General features: G+C 36.1%; 1 protein-coding gene across 17 annotated transcripts in view; it reads left to right on the forward strand.

The window, feature by feature from the left end:
- The window catches only part of MYT1L (myelin transcription factor 1 like), a 296,204-nt gene that overhangs the window by 57,993 nt on the left and 225,650 nt on the right, over nt 1-12,561 (forward strand). The window contains exon 1 of one of the 17 annotated variants that reach the window (XM_052697120.1): nt 8,168-8,256. The exons of the other annotated variants lie outside the window; for them this stretch is intronic. The gene's annotated coding sequence lies outside the window, so the exon portion shown is untranslated. Of the gene's footprint in view, nt 1-8,167; nt 8,257-12,561 lie in introns of those variants that run through there. 17 annotated transcript variants of the gene reach the window in all.

The raw sequence follows: 12,561 nt of genomic DNA on the forward strand, positions 1-12,561 counted from the left end.
TTTATAATGGGGTGCAGTAAGCAGAGCTTCCCTGGATGAATGTGCTTTCAGAATCTCTTACGGTATACCATATCTGTTTACATCACAAAATGGAATACAAATAATTATTGCATCTAAAGAACTTAATTAATCTTCCTGTCTACACACAGCAAAAGAACTGTTCCAGCTCAGCTTTGTCTACATTTCACCAGAAAACAGCTAGTTTAATTGGGTGTGGGGAAGCCTCCATTGTGGAAAATAAGCAAGTTACTGGAATTGGTGGGTCATAACTTTCAGAGGGAAGCAACTTACAGACAGGCAGATAGAGAGTGAGTAGGATCACCAGAAGGCAGACAGGGAGAGCAAAGAAGCAAAGGCTTAAATGAGAAGAAAGAAAGGAAAGAAGAGAAGGAAAGGAGGAAGAGAGGGGGAGAGAGAGGAACAGGGGGAGGGAGGAAGAGAGAAAGAGAGAAGGAAGGAGAAAAGGATAGAGGGAGAAGAAGGTAAAGATAGGAGCAAGTGAGCATTTGGCAGTGTGAAAAAACAGATATGGAAAATAAAGAAAACATTTTGCAGCCAACTGAAGATGAGTATTGCAGTGTGAAGAGAGAAACTGAAAGGCACTTAATTTGTTTGCATAGTAAATCTGATTGATTTATGTACTTTTGAGATTGTATTCTACTTTTTTTTGTTGTTGTTGTTTGTTTCAACAGAACTGATAAAGCTGTTGAATACTTGAAAATGTCTAAAGTATGTTTTATGATTAGCTAGTATGACAGGACACTGGTGCTTCATGATGAGAAGTTATGTTGTATCCTATTGCTGTGAAATCTGTTGCTGTGTTTTGTAGGTTTCTTTCAGCAGAGTTAAATTTTACAACTTGCCCTATAGTGTCATAGTCTCTTCACTGCAGCCCTTGTTTTGACTTGTGGCTCAAAAGAGGTAGTAAAGCAAAGTCAGATTTTCACTTGAACTTGTGTTTCAATGACTGTTGGTGAATTTGTTGCTAATGCAACAATTTGAGAATTTTGCGTATTATGCCAAACCAGACCGTAAGGTTTTAGAAGCTGTAATATTCCTTCCTTAGTTCTCCATGAAGGGCACAGAAAATTGGGTACCATTTAAAAATTACAGTGACAATAACTGTCTTTTAAAAGTTACTTCTAATTTTAGAAGTTGAGAAATGTCAGATCTTTGAGTAATGCCATAGTAGTAGATTTTATTATTATTAAACTAAAGATTTTTTCTGAGTGGCTGCAAAATTAATAAGGCTTATTCAATATTCAAGAAGCTCAATTGCTACTGAAAATACTGATGTGTATTCTTAACTTATTAAGCCAAATTCTGCTTAAAATCGTGTGGACTTAGTCTTGAACTTAGTTAGACTATTTCTCAAATTGAATACATTTACATTGTAGCCAGGGTTTTTTTAAAGAGGCTCAGCAGTTTAACACAACATACATTAATTTGCTTCCAAAATTGGATTGGGTACCACCTATATCATAAACTCAATATTCAAACCTTAATTTCAACAATACAGAAAATCTAGTGTTGGGATACCTAATACAAAACATATACATGTTGAATTGGTATCACGTACTCTGCTGATTCAAGTTGGATCATATACTTAGACTTTGCTGAATCACATTATCCTAACTTGGCTTTGTTTGATCAAATTATGTTCATTTCTTTGCAGCTGTCATAAAGTCAGAAAAACAAAAGAGCACACGAAGACAGCACAAAGTACTGTGTGTGTTAGGTAATTAAGCTAATGCAATTATAAGTTCATATCTGGTCTGGAAATATTATTTTTAAGTGATCCAGTGCTAAGGACTGTGATTGTGTTTTCTGAGCTAAACAAAATCAGATTTCAAAATGAAATGTCACTTCTGAAAATTGCCTTTGATATTTAAGATATGTTAAGAGTTGTAAAAAAGATACAGCAAGAAAATTTTATTCTCTTTTATAAAGGACACATCAGTAAAATCTGGTAAAATTATGTGTAGTTTAAAGACAGTGAATGTTTGAATTTTTTGAAAAAAAATTTTTGTAGCTTCAGTGCAATGTAGAAGTAACAGATTTACAGATTGATGAACTTCACACGTATTTGTTATTTGAAATTCCCTCAATCTACGCATAGAAGCTGAAACACATGACATTTTTCAGTTGTACCTCTTAACGTGCTTTTAGAGCAATCTTGAGTTTTGTCAGTCAGTATGTAACTGTTTACACAAATATATTGAAGCTAGAGCTTTCAGCAGGTGGGTCTTCCCATAAAATTAATCTGTAGTTGTAATGAAACAAAAGGTTCTCAAAAAGTTTGGCCTTGATTTTTCATTTTGGATGATTGATTTTTACTCCAAATAATGTTACACACTATATGTATGAGCACATGTTTTTATTACGTATAATCTTTCAGCATCCCAAGGAAGGTACTACAATAGGCAAAGCTGGTGAGGGCTGAAGGCACGACACGCTCTTGCTCTTCTTTGGCTGGGACTGATGTGGCAGAAGAGCTAGTTGCAGTCTCTGCAAGTGATGTAGTGGTTGTTTAGTGGAAGTTTTGGCAGCCTGTACAAAGAGAACTTTGTACAATTTTCAGTTTCTATTCTATCTTCCGATAGAAATCTGCATATTTGCACACAGAACAGGTTTTATTTTAACACAGGTTAAAATGAGATGACAGTTTGTCATCTCTTTGGGCCCAGATTCAGTGAATCACCCCATGATTTGCTTTGAAGTCATTAGAAGGGAGAGACTTAATGCCTTGTGACTAGTTATTGGACAAGCCTCAGCTAGTGAGAAATAGTTTTCAGTCTTCGATGCTTTTGTTAGTTTTGTCTTTGGGCTAGTTTTGGTAAAATATAGTAAAGATCTCATTTTAAACATACTCATGAACTTAATTCTGGAATTGACTCCTATAATATTTTACATGGTAAAACTGCTGCAAATCAGAACATCTTTGTCTTTTAGAGGTAGCTATTTTCAGATTTAATGAGAATTAAATTTGATTATTGAATTAATTAGTTCATTACATATTCTGGCACTAAATAATGGAAGACAAAACTCACACTGAAAACTACTATAGAGATTCATAACAACTGGAAATTGTTAATGTGTATATTTAGGAAAGAAAAAGTGAGTCATCACTTTATTGTCACAAAATGTATTATAATAAAAGATTCTTTGGGGCAAGTAGCTTCCTGAAAAGAAATGGAAAGCTGAAAATAAAAAATACATTTTTTTTTAAAGCTAGCAGAAGTTGGCCCCTACCTGGAACAGAAAGGTTTGTGCTAGATGAATTCTTAAGACTTGACCTTGTCAGTAATGCTCCCTGAACTTGATTTACCATCATTTGGTCTCTGCTATTTTTTCCCCAATCCTTGGTCCTGCTGTTCAGGTTAGCTTGCATCCTTTATTTTATTTGCTGTCTTCCCCTCCTTTCACACTTTGCCAGCGTGCCAGCACTCTGCTTGCTTGGGATTCAGCTGTGTGATAGACCTTAGCTAATGGGAAGGTAATCAGGGTAGAAAGGAAAGTAGAATCAGCCTTCTTAGGAGACTAAGAGGTGAATACATTAATGTGTAGCTTCAAAGCTGCCTATAGTTACGTATGGTATCATTTGTAGGACTATTTTTAGATCTTGTGCAATTTCTCAGGATATCTCATATCAATTTGTATTATCTGCAGGATCTGTTATGAAAGTGGTGAGAGAGGTTATTTCATGACAACATCATGAGTAATGATGTACAACATCACGAGTACACCATGGCTCTACATTTGTGGGATATCACCTCTTTAAGAATGAACGAACACAAAGGGCTCGTAAGAGTTTTACATAGGAACTTTTTCCCAAGCACATAACAATATGCAAATATCTCAGGATCAAAGGTAAGTCAAAGAAAAATGGCACTGAGTAGAATAAGTCAGCTCAGCTAGCAGCCTAACTACATGACAGACTCACGGGCAACTTCAGAGCTGTCAGCTTCACTGCCTGCAGAGCTCACCAAGGGGCCAGAAGCTGCTGTGGGATGAATATTTGCTGCAGTTTGGCAGCTGGATTCTGTGATGGCTCGAGTGTCATGTTGGAGTGGGAGCCTCCTGTGTGCTCCTGGGGATTGACACGAAGTCAGATTTGCTGAGGTTAATGTTAATTAGAAATAAATTGTCATGACTGTTTTTAAGCTGAGTTTAAAGAGGAAAGATACTTCAAAAAACAAACCAGGACTTCTGCTTTATTTAGGAATGCACATTTAAACTATACGGGCTTGCCATTTATTTCTAGATTCTCTCAGTGTTCTACTGACAAAAGTGAGAAGTATATCCATACACATGTATACAAAACCCATGTCAATTGTGGAGTTGTGTGCAAGCCATCTATTTGTTCTGCCCTGCATTATATTCATTCCGGGCACAAAATTTGCCTTGTCTAAACTGATGATTGATGATGGTGAAACTAATGAAAAAGTTCCCCTCAAAGTTACTTCATCTGGCTAATGATTCTGAGTACATCACAAGTAAAAGCTGCCCTTGTTTACTGAGATAGAATGTAGTGGAGAGTGCTGTCAATAATCCTGTCTATGTTACTATTGAAAGGATGCTCAACTAACGAGCAGAAATCACTAGAAACAGGGACTTAATGCTTTCATTTTCATTGTTAAAGTAAACATTCTTCTGGAGATTTCTAACAGTTGTAATAATAGTCATGAAGTGCTACTTGTGTGATACTGAATTCTTTGGCAAAACAAAAAGTATTTAACTTATTTTTCTTGGGCTTGGAAGTCAAAAGAAAACAGGATATGTTTTTTGAAGATGGCTTTCTTCATATGTTGGTTTGTTGTTTGTTATTTTCTCGTTAAACACAATACATTAGCTGGTGGAATCAATTAAAAATAAACAAAGCCAGTGTCTGGTCTGAGGTGAGCTCCTGCTATCCCTGTTCTGGCATAGTGCCTCTGGCACTATTTTGACTGAACGCATGTGCAACAGATGGATGTTGAGACCAGAGCAGGGCACCAGCATACAACCAGCAAATCTCTTAGATCCTGTTTAACTCTAAATTTGCACATGCAAGTGCCATTTGGACTAGAAAGTCTGTAATTTGGATGGGAGAATTTGCAACCTGCAATCATAAATAACTGTGTAGGAGAGGTGTTTCCTCAAATACAAATATTTTTCAGCTAAGCTATTTTTTTTTTTTTTTTCCCAAATCTGAATTCTGAATTCTATTTTTTTTTCCCCTCTGTGAGAATGAGTTAAGTTTATTTTTGTTCACTCCCAAACGATTGGAAAAGCACAGAATTTCTGAATACAATCAGAAACTATTCGAGACTAGAGAAAACCAGAACCCCTGTGAAAGTCTTAAATATCTGGCAAGCTGTTTGCTGTAACCCTTCTGCTACTGTAACCCTCTTGAGGTTCAGCAAATCCAAGTGCAAGGTCTTGCACTTGGGTCAAGGCAGCATCCACTACCAATTCAAGCTGGGTGATGAAAGGATCGAGCGCAGCCCTGCCAAAAAAGATTTGGGGGTACTGGTGGATGGCAAGCTGTACATGAGCCAGCAATGTGCCCTCACAGCCCAGAAGGCCAACCGGATCCTGGGCTGCATCAAAAGAAGCGTGGCCAGCAGGGTGAGGGAGGTGATCCTGTCCTACTCTGCACTGATGTGACTTCACCTGGAGTGCTGTGTCCAGATGTGGAGTTCTCAGTGCGGGAGAAACATGAACCTGCTGGAGCATGTCCAGAGGAGATCCACAAAAATGATCCATTCCATGGAAGAACTCTACCATGAGGACAGGCTGAGAGAGCTGGGGCTGTTCAGTCTGGAGAAGAGAAGGCTGTGAGATGACCTGATAGCAGCCTTTCAGTATCTAAAGGGGAGCTACACGAAAGAAGGGACAGACTCGTCATCAGGGTCCATTGTGATAAGACAAGGGGAAATTGCTTCAAGCTCAAAGAGGATAGGCTTAGGTTAGAAAAAAGGAAAATTTTTTTTACAGTGAGGATGATGAGGCATTGTTACAGGAGGTTGCCCAGAGGTGTGATGGGTGCCTGTGCTTGGAGGTGTTCAAGGCATTCCTAAAAAGAAAAGCAATGGGCAAAATGGGATTATGAGAGACTTTCCAGAGTCTTTATGACAGCTCTACAAAAACTGCTTTCCAGTTTCCATTTTCTTACAGGTTAATTTTTATAGATTTACTAATAACTGTTGAAATTTGAAAATTATCAGAGCTTTACCCATTCAAGGATTGCTTGGTGAAGATTAAAAAAATAAAAAAAAAACAACAGCAACAAAACAACAACGAAAATAAAACACAAACTTTTGATATAAATTGAGAATTGGTTACTGCTCTGAAGTAGTTGGATTTATTAAGCATAAATGAGAAAAAGCAATCTGTAAAAGGATATTTGAGTGAAATCCTGGCTCTATTGTGTGAGATTTCATCCAGTTTACAGTGGATTCACTGGATTCATCCAGTGAATTAATATTTTCTCCTATTATTTGTTTTTAAAATCTTTGATTTCCCGTAATTTCTTAGTCATCTTTCACAGTATATTTTCATTAATTGTAAAAGAAGCTTATTCAGACCAATGAGCTGACCCTTTTTCATTTTGGGCAAACAATTGCATTGCTGAAGTTACAAAATGATAGATTTGTTCAGTTTTGATAGTGTAACCAGTAAAGTATCATTAAACCCCATCAGGAGACCTTTTGAAACTCATAATCAAGTAATTAAAATCCATTCATTGTTTTTTCCAGTATTTGTGCGTGCTTTCTCTATATTAAATAAAGTGAGAAGTAAGCAAAAACTTCAGTAAAACTAGAATGAATGAAGTAACTTCATTTCTTTAGTCCATAATTTGTCAGTTAACTGATTCGCGCAATTTCAGATACTGGAACATTAGCAATCAAATTCAAAACATCAGCAATTCTAAGAAATGAAGTTTATGTACGGGAAAGTTGTGTGTATCACAACTCTATTATTATGAAACCCTGGTTCTGACTGAAAAGTAATTGTTGATTTATTTTTCTAGATATTAAAAATCCCACTCTTGAAGGGTGGGTGTAGGCAAAATCTTGGTCACAGGTCTGTTTAATCTGATGCATGTGTCAGCTTTGTGTGCGCGTTTTAAGAGAATAAAAGTTTGGAAATAGCACTGGAACAGATCCGGGGTGGCTGTGAATCTCCATCCTTGAAGGTTTTCAAGACGTAATGGGACAAAACTCTGAGCAACTTGACTAAGATTCAGAATTGATCTTGGATTGAGCCAGACAACTAGAATCCACTGGAGGTTCTCTTCAACCTAAATAACTGTGGTTCTCTGTTCCTGTAAAAGAGGAAAAAAGAAACAAATATCAAAGGAAATGTTGGAGTTAGAAAATGCCACAATGACAGTCTCTCCCTACTTAAAAGAAATATTGATACCAGTGATTCCTGTCCCTTATAGGGAACCACAGTGGTTTTGAAGTTGTGTCCAGAGGTTTTACCTCTTAAAGTCTTTACTGTAGGGATTAATACTACAACATGAAAAATGACTGGCACATCGTTCCCAGTACGTAACTCCAATCAAGGTTAGGAGTGTGCTGAATGATGTTGTATAATAGGAGGGAAAAAAGCATGAAGGCTGTTCTGAAAGTATTCTCTCCTATTTTATTATGTTGTCCCACAATATCGGAGGTAGGTGTTGGTGATATGACAGTAGAGGTTGAGCCTTGCCACCAGTATTCCACTGCATTTTGTTGCTCTGTGACAGATGGCAGCAACGGGGCAGTCTGACAAAATGATGTCTGACATGGAAGCGTGTTTAAAGCAAAGATATGGAATTGAATTACTCCATACAGAAAAAATGGACCCACTGATACTCATTGACACTTGGTGAATGTTTCTGGAGAGCAAACAGCAGATGTGAGTGCAGTGAGGCAGTTGTAACACTGACCTGAATGACAAGCCACGTTCTTAACTACCATGCAGAATTTTATGAGCTCTTGTTCATCCCTGGCAAAAATTCGTGACTAATGGTGGTGACAATGTTGAAAAATACTGTTTTGTAGGTCAGAATTTGCTCTGTCAAGCAGTGTTATTTTGTTCTTCGTATCTGTTGTAGTTTACATGGTAATAAATAGAGTACTTTATTTTTGGAGCGAGCTGCATACCATGCTATTGTTTCTGATTTATCCATAGGAACACTGCATTGATGAAATTATTAGAGTGGAACTTTGGAAGGAGTAAATGCACAAATGCATTTTTTTTTCTGCAGTTTGGTCTGTTACTATGGTAAGTCTTGATATAGGCTAAAGAGTTTGTTTCAGAGATGATGGTTCATAAGTAAAAGACCTGCTGTTGAAATTCACAACTGCTTCAGTTTTCTCTTTGATAGAAGTATAAAAGATGCCATGCTTTATTTGCAATAAAATACTTCACTTTATGTATTCAGTCATTATGCCTTAAACCATTTCTTGCTGTTGTAGAAAAGACTTTTTCTTTTTTTGAAATAATTTGGATGGTTTTTAGAGTGTTCAGCTTTAATTGAAAACAAACCAGTTCTTTCAGTGCCTAACATACGGGGAAAGATAGCAAGTTTGCCTTTAAGTTCTGCCAGAAGATGGAGAACTATAGTGACCAGTACTCAACTGTTGGTAGACAGCTAACCAAGTATTGCTGATGTATCTATGTGGAAATTGTACACATTGTGTACAGTTGTGGCATTGCAGTAGCTCAGGTTGCTCTTCTTCACTAACATCTGAAAAAACATGACCTGGATTGCTTATTTAATGTGGTTTCTATTTCAGTCATATGGACCTCATTTCACTTCATTCCTCTGCTGCTATCTCCAGGAGGCTTTCTGAACTGATACCTGTTTTCAAAGAAGTTACATATATTTTGTTTTAATGGAGATGTTGCTTACTCCTCTAAGATGACTTGCAAGTAGAACTGCTGTGGATGCTTTGTCTAAATTTTTGACAGGAAAATTGCTTTTATTGTTGACCAGATCAGAAAAAAAAAAATAATAAAAAGATTACTCAAATCAAAATATTTGCTTAGAATTGATCAGAGGCTAACTGTGCCTCACCTAATAAGCTGTTCCATAAAATTCTCAGTATTTTATATCTTTATTCTCTATATATTCATCATACACTGAACTATGCCAGCGTTCTTAGGAGAATGCATGTTGCAGTATTCTTGGGGCAATCTCAGATGAGTACAGAGAACAACTCATTGACAGCAGCCCTGCTCAGGTCTTGTGGGAGACTTTCTCATTTGTCACTTTGGCTAATGAGTTCAACACTTACATGAAAAACAACAAAGTGTACTGTGGTAAGCACATAGAATATAACCCGGACAATTTCTCTATGCAGAGGCACTCATGTTCTTGTATCCTGAAAACAGTTGTTTTTCCATCAAAACAATCTAGTTGTATAAAGATGTTTCCCTGCTTCCTGCTGGTTAGAAAATGTTTGCTGTTTGGTTCTTTCTTTTCAAAGAGCTCTAAGGCCAGTTATGTAAGTCATACTAACAGTGGATTGCCAAAATGTATTGTCTGTAGAGGCTTATAGTATGAATAATTGAAAGACTGCTCTGTACACAGACAGTAGCACCTTTCTGGTGAATCCTAACAATGGTGGATACTTCCTAGTGCTCATAACATCTACTTTACAAAAGTGCAGTTGTGCCATCAGTTTACTGCTGATTTACAGTTTGATCTGTATGTTGTCTGTCTAGTCTGGTAATGCATTGTCAAAACTGTCACTGTCTTGGGACAGGGCAACCATAAGAGCCAGAAGGAAACAGGACAGATCAAAGGAAGAGCTTTAAGGGATGAAGGACCTAGAAATTCCTTAGTTTATCAAATCAATTGACCCAAGATTGATTAAAATGCATTTTGATTGTTGGGTTTTCATATTTAGGAAAAAATGCCGTAATTATAACAGCATAAAAACAAACTATTTACTTTTAATTATTTTCCAATATATCTTTATGCTTTGTGAAGGGAAAAGAATGTAAGATCAGATGTTAGTAAGGATGAACTCGATAAAAGCTAGTTTACATTGACAATAATATTATAATTTGGAACACCTCGCTTTCTATAGAAAAAAGATTCAAGAATGGATATTCATGAAAGACAGCAATGATAGAAAAAGCTGTTATTTTTTTCATACATACAAAACTGAATATGTATCTGCATACCTGGAATTAATACTGAATTACATGCCTTAGGCTAACTTATTAGTATTTTCATCCCAAGTATTATAAATTGGAAGTCTGAGAAAAAAATTCCTTTCTGAAACAAAGCCTAAAATTTGCCTGTATTTTGTTGTTTGATAGCATACGTAAATTTTAGCTTATATATTGCATTTTGCTTAAACTCATAGGCTTCTTTTTTTTTTTTTTTTTTTTTCCCCTGGGCAGCCCTGTTTATGCAGATCTCTGAGATAAGAGAATGATTTAATAAAGAAGAATGATATATACAATGGCAATACATGATAGTAACCTATGAAGTAATAGATTTAGAAAGCTGGGAAATTGGCCAATATTGATTTCAGACAACATGAGGGAAAACACTTACCTTATGTCCATGTAAAGTTAAGGCTAAGTATTCCATTTGCAGTGTCTTCCAGAAGGGCACAACTGATGATCTTTGAAGGATTTTTTAACCTTTACAAGATTTTAAATTTTTTTTATATTATCTAGATGTAAAAGTATTAAAAAAAAGGTGACACAAGATGAGAGAAAATATTGGAGAGAAAAGAGCTTACATGCAGTTGCACCGATCTTTGTTCGCTGGGTCGTTAGTTTTACTTTGTCAAACTGAACTTAGAAAAGTTCATCCAGTACCACATGCTTAAAAGATAAATCACTCACCATTCCTTTTCTCTCCTGCTCTCCAATTAATATTTGTTATTATCAGCTTTTAAATAACTTTGTAATTACATTAATATGCACAGTGTTGTGATAATCAAAGGCCTAAAATATTATCTTATTTTAAGATATGCTGCGTACTCCATCATGAATATGCATTCTTTAAGATGGGAGTAGAGAAAAAAGAGCCAGATGTGCATTTTGTTTTTTTTTTTTTTCTTTTTTTCTTTAATGGTAAAAGTTTCATTAACTGCTTCAAAATATGAAAATACTTTAGAAAAAATGTGAAAAAATAATCTTGAGAAGACCAAAAAACTTGGATAAAAACCTCTATCTGATAGAGTCCTTTTTGGTCCATGCAGCAATTATGCACTGAAATTACGACCTTTGGAATGAGTTCTATCATGTAAAGATGTAATTGGGCCATAAAATCCTTATAAAAATTTATGAAAGAAACTTGGCGGAATGAGTCTGGTAGACAATTTAGAAACTCAAATATCTCAGCTACTTTGCTGATTTTATACCTTAAAAATTTTCCAGATCATAGCATTCTTTCATCTAAGTTATGTCATTCATCGGCTTCCAGAAAAGATCCTGTTTAGCTGAATCTTTGCTGTCCATTTGTATCTAAGGATTTGAATGTATAGGATGACTAAGCCTGTCCAAAGTGATGAGTGACCTTTGACTTCCACCATAAGAAATCATAAATAATATTATTTCTACATGGTAGCAGCTCAGAGTTGTCCCAGAAGCTGAGTAACATCTTCGGCTGAATACTCAAAACTGAGGGACTCAGGATCACAAACAACAGTTAACAGTCACTGTCCTTTAGAATTAAATCCGTATGAAGGCCTTCAGACAACTGAAAGTAGGATAATTACAGTTCTGTCCATTTCCTTTATTCAATTTGAGTCCATCTCTGCGGACTCCAGAAATCTCATAGGCTCTCTTGGAAAGTTTCAGAAACTAGTAGGAGTAATTGTTGGTACCTCTACATTTTATGCAGTCCAGTGATTTGCCAAGTAAAAGCTGTTCCTTTACTCAAGTACATAATACACGATGAAGTTCTAGTTTAGAAAATGTCAGTGGCTCATTCATGTCTACGTATTTATCAGAGACACTGGCTTACAGTTCCTCTATATTCCTGCTACCTGCCAAGTGAATGTTGGTGCTGCCCTCACTGTAGGAATACACTGTTGGAGTAAAAAATATTTTTAGAATAGCGACTGTCCTCTTCAATATAAACATATCTTTTCTTTACAATAGTAATTATTTTTAACGTTGTCAGGCATATTTATTTTGATAGCATCCTCAAATTTACGTAGAAAAGATTTCCCTTTTCCTTGCCAGCCCAATTATTCACATAAGGATCTGTCACCTTTAAGTATTAAAAATTACTATTTTTTCTTTACATTTTACAGTTTTTATAACGTATTCCATTCTGTCTCAGTATATAGAGCATGTGACACACAACTCTTATTTCAGACATTCTAGAACTATCTGTATCTATATACTAACGTGCCTTCTATTTGCCCTTACATAACCAAAAGTTCCAGCCACAGCAGTCTTTCCATTTTAAGAACATCAAACCATGCTAGTAAACTTCAGATCAGCCACTGGGACCAATTCCACTTGCCTGTGTCTTTAAGTATCTCAATATTCTTCACATACTTACCAATTCTAAGAGCTGTTGAAATACCTGTTTTTTTTTTTCAGGCATAG

This window comes from Tympanuchus pallidicinctus, unplaced genomic scaffold, assembly GCF_026119805.1.
Source record: "Tympanuchus pallidicinctus isolate F22 unplaced genomic scaffold, pur_lepc_1.0 scaffold1, whole genome shotgun sequence".
Classification (NCBI taxonomy): Eukaryota; Metazoa; Chordata; class Aves; order Galliformes; family Phasianidae; genus Tympanuchus; species Tympanuchus pallidicinctus.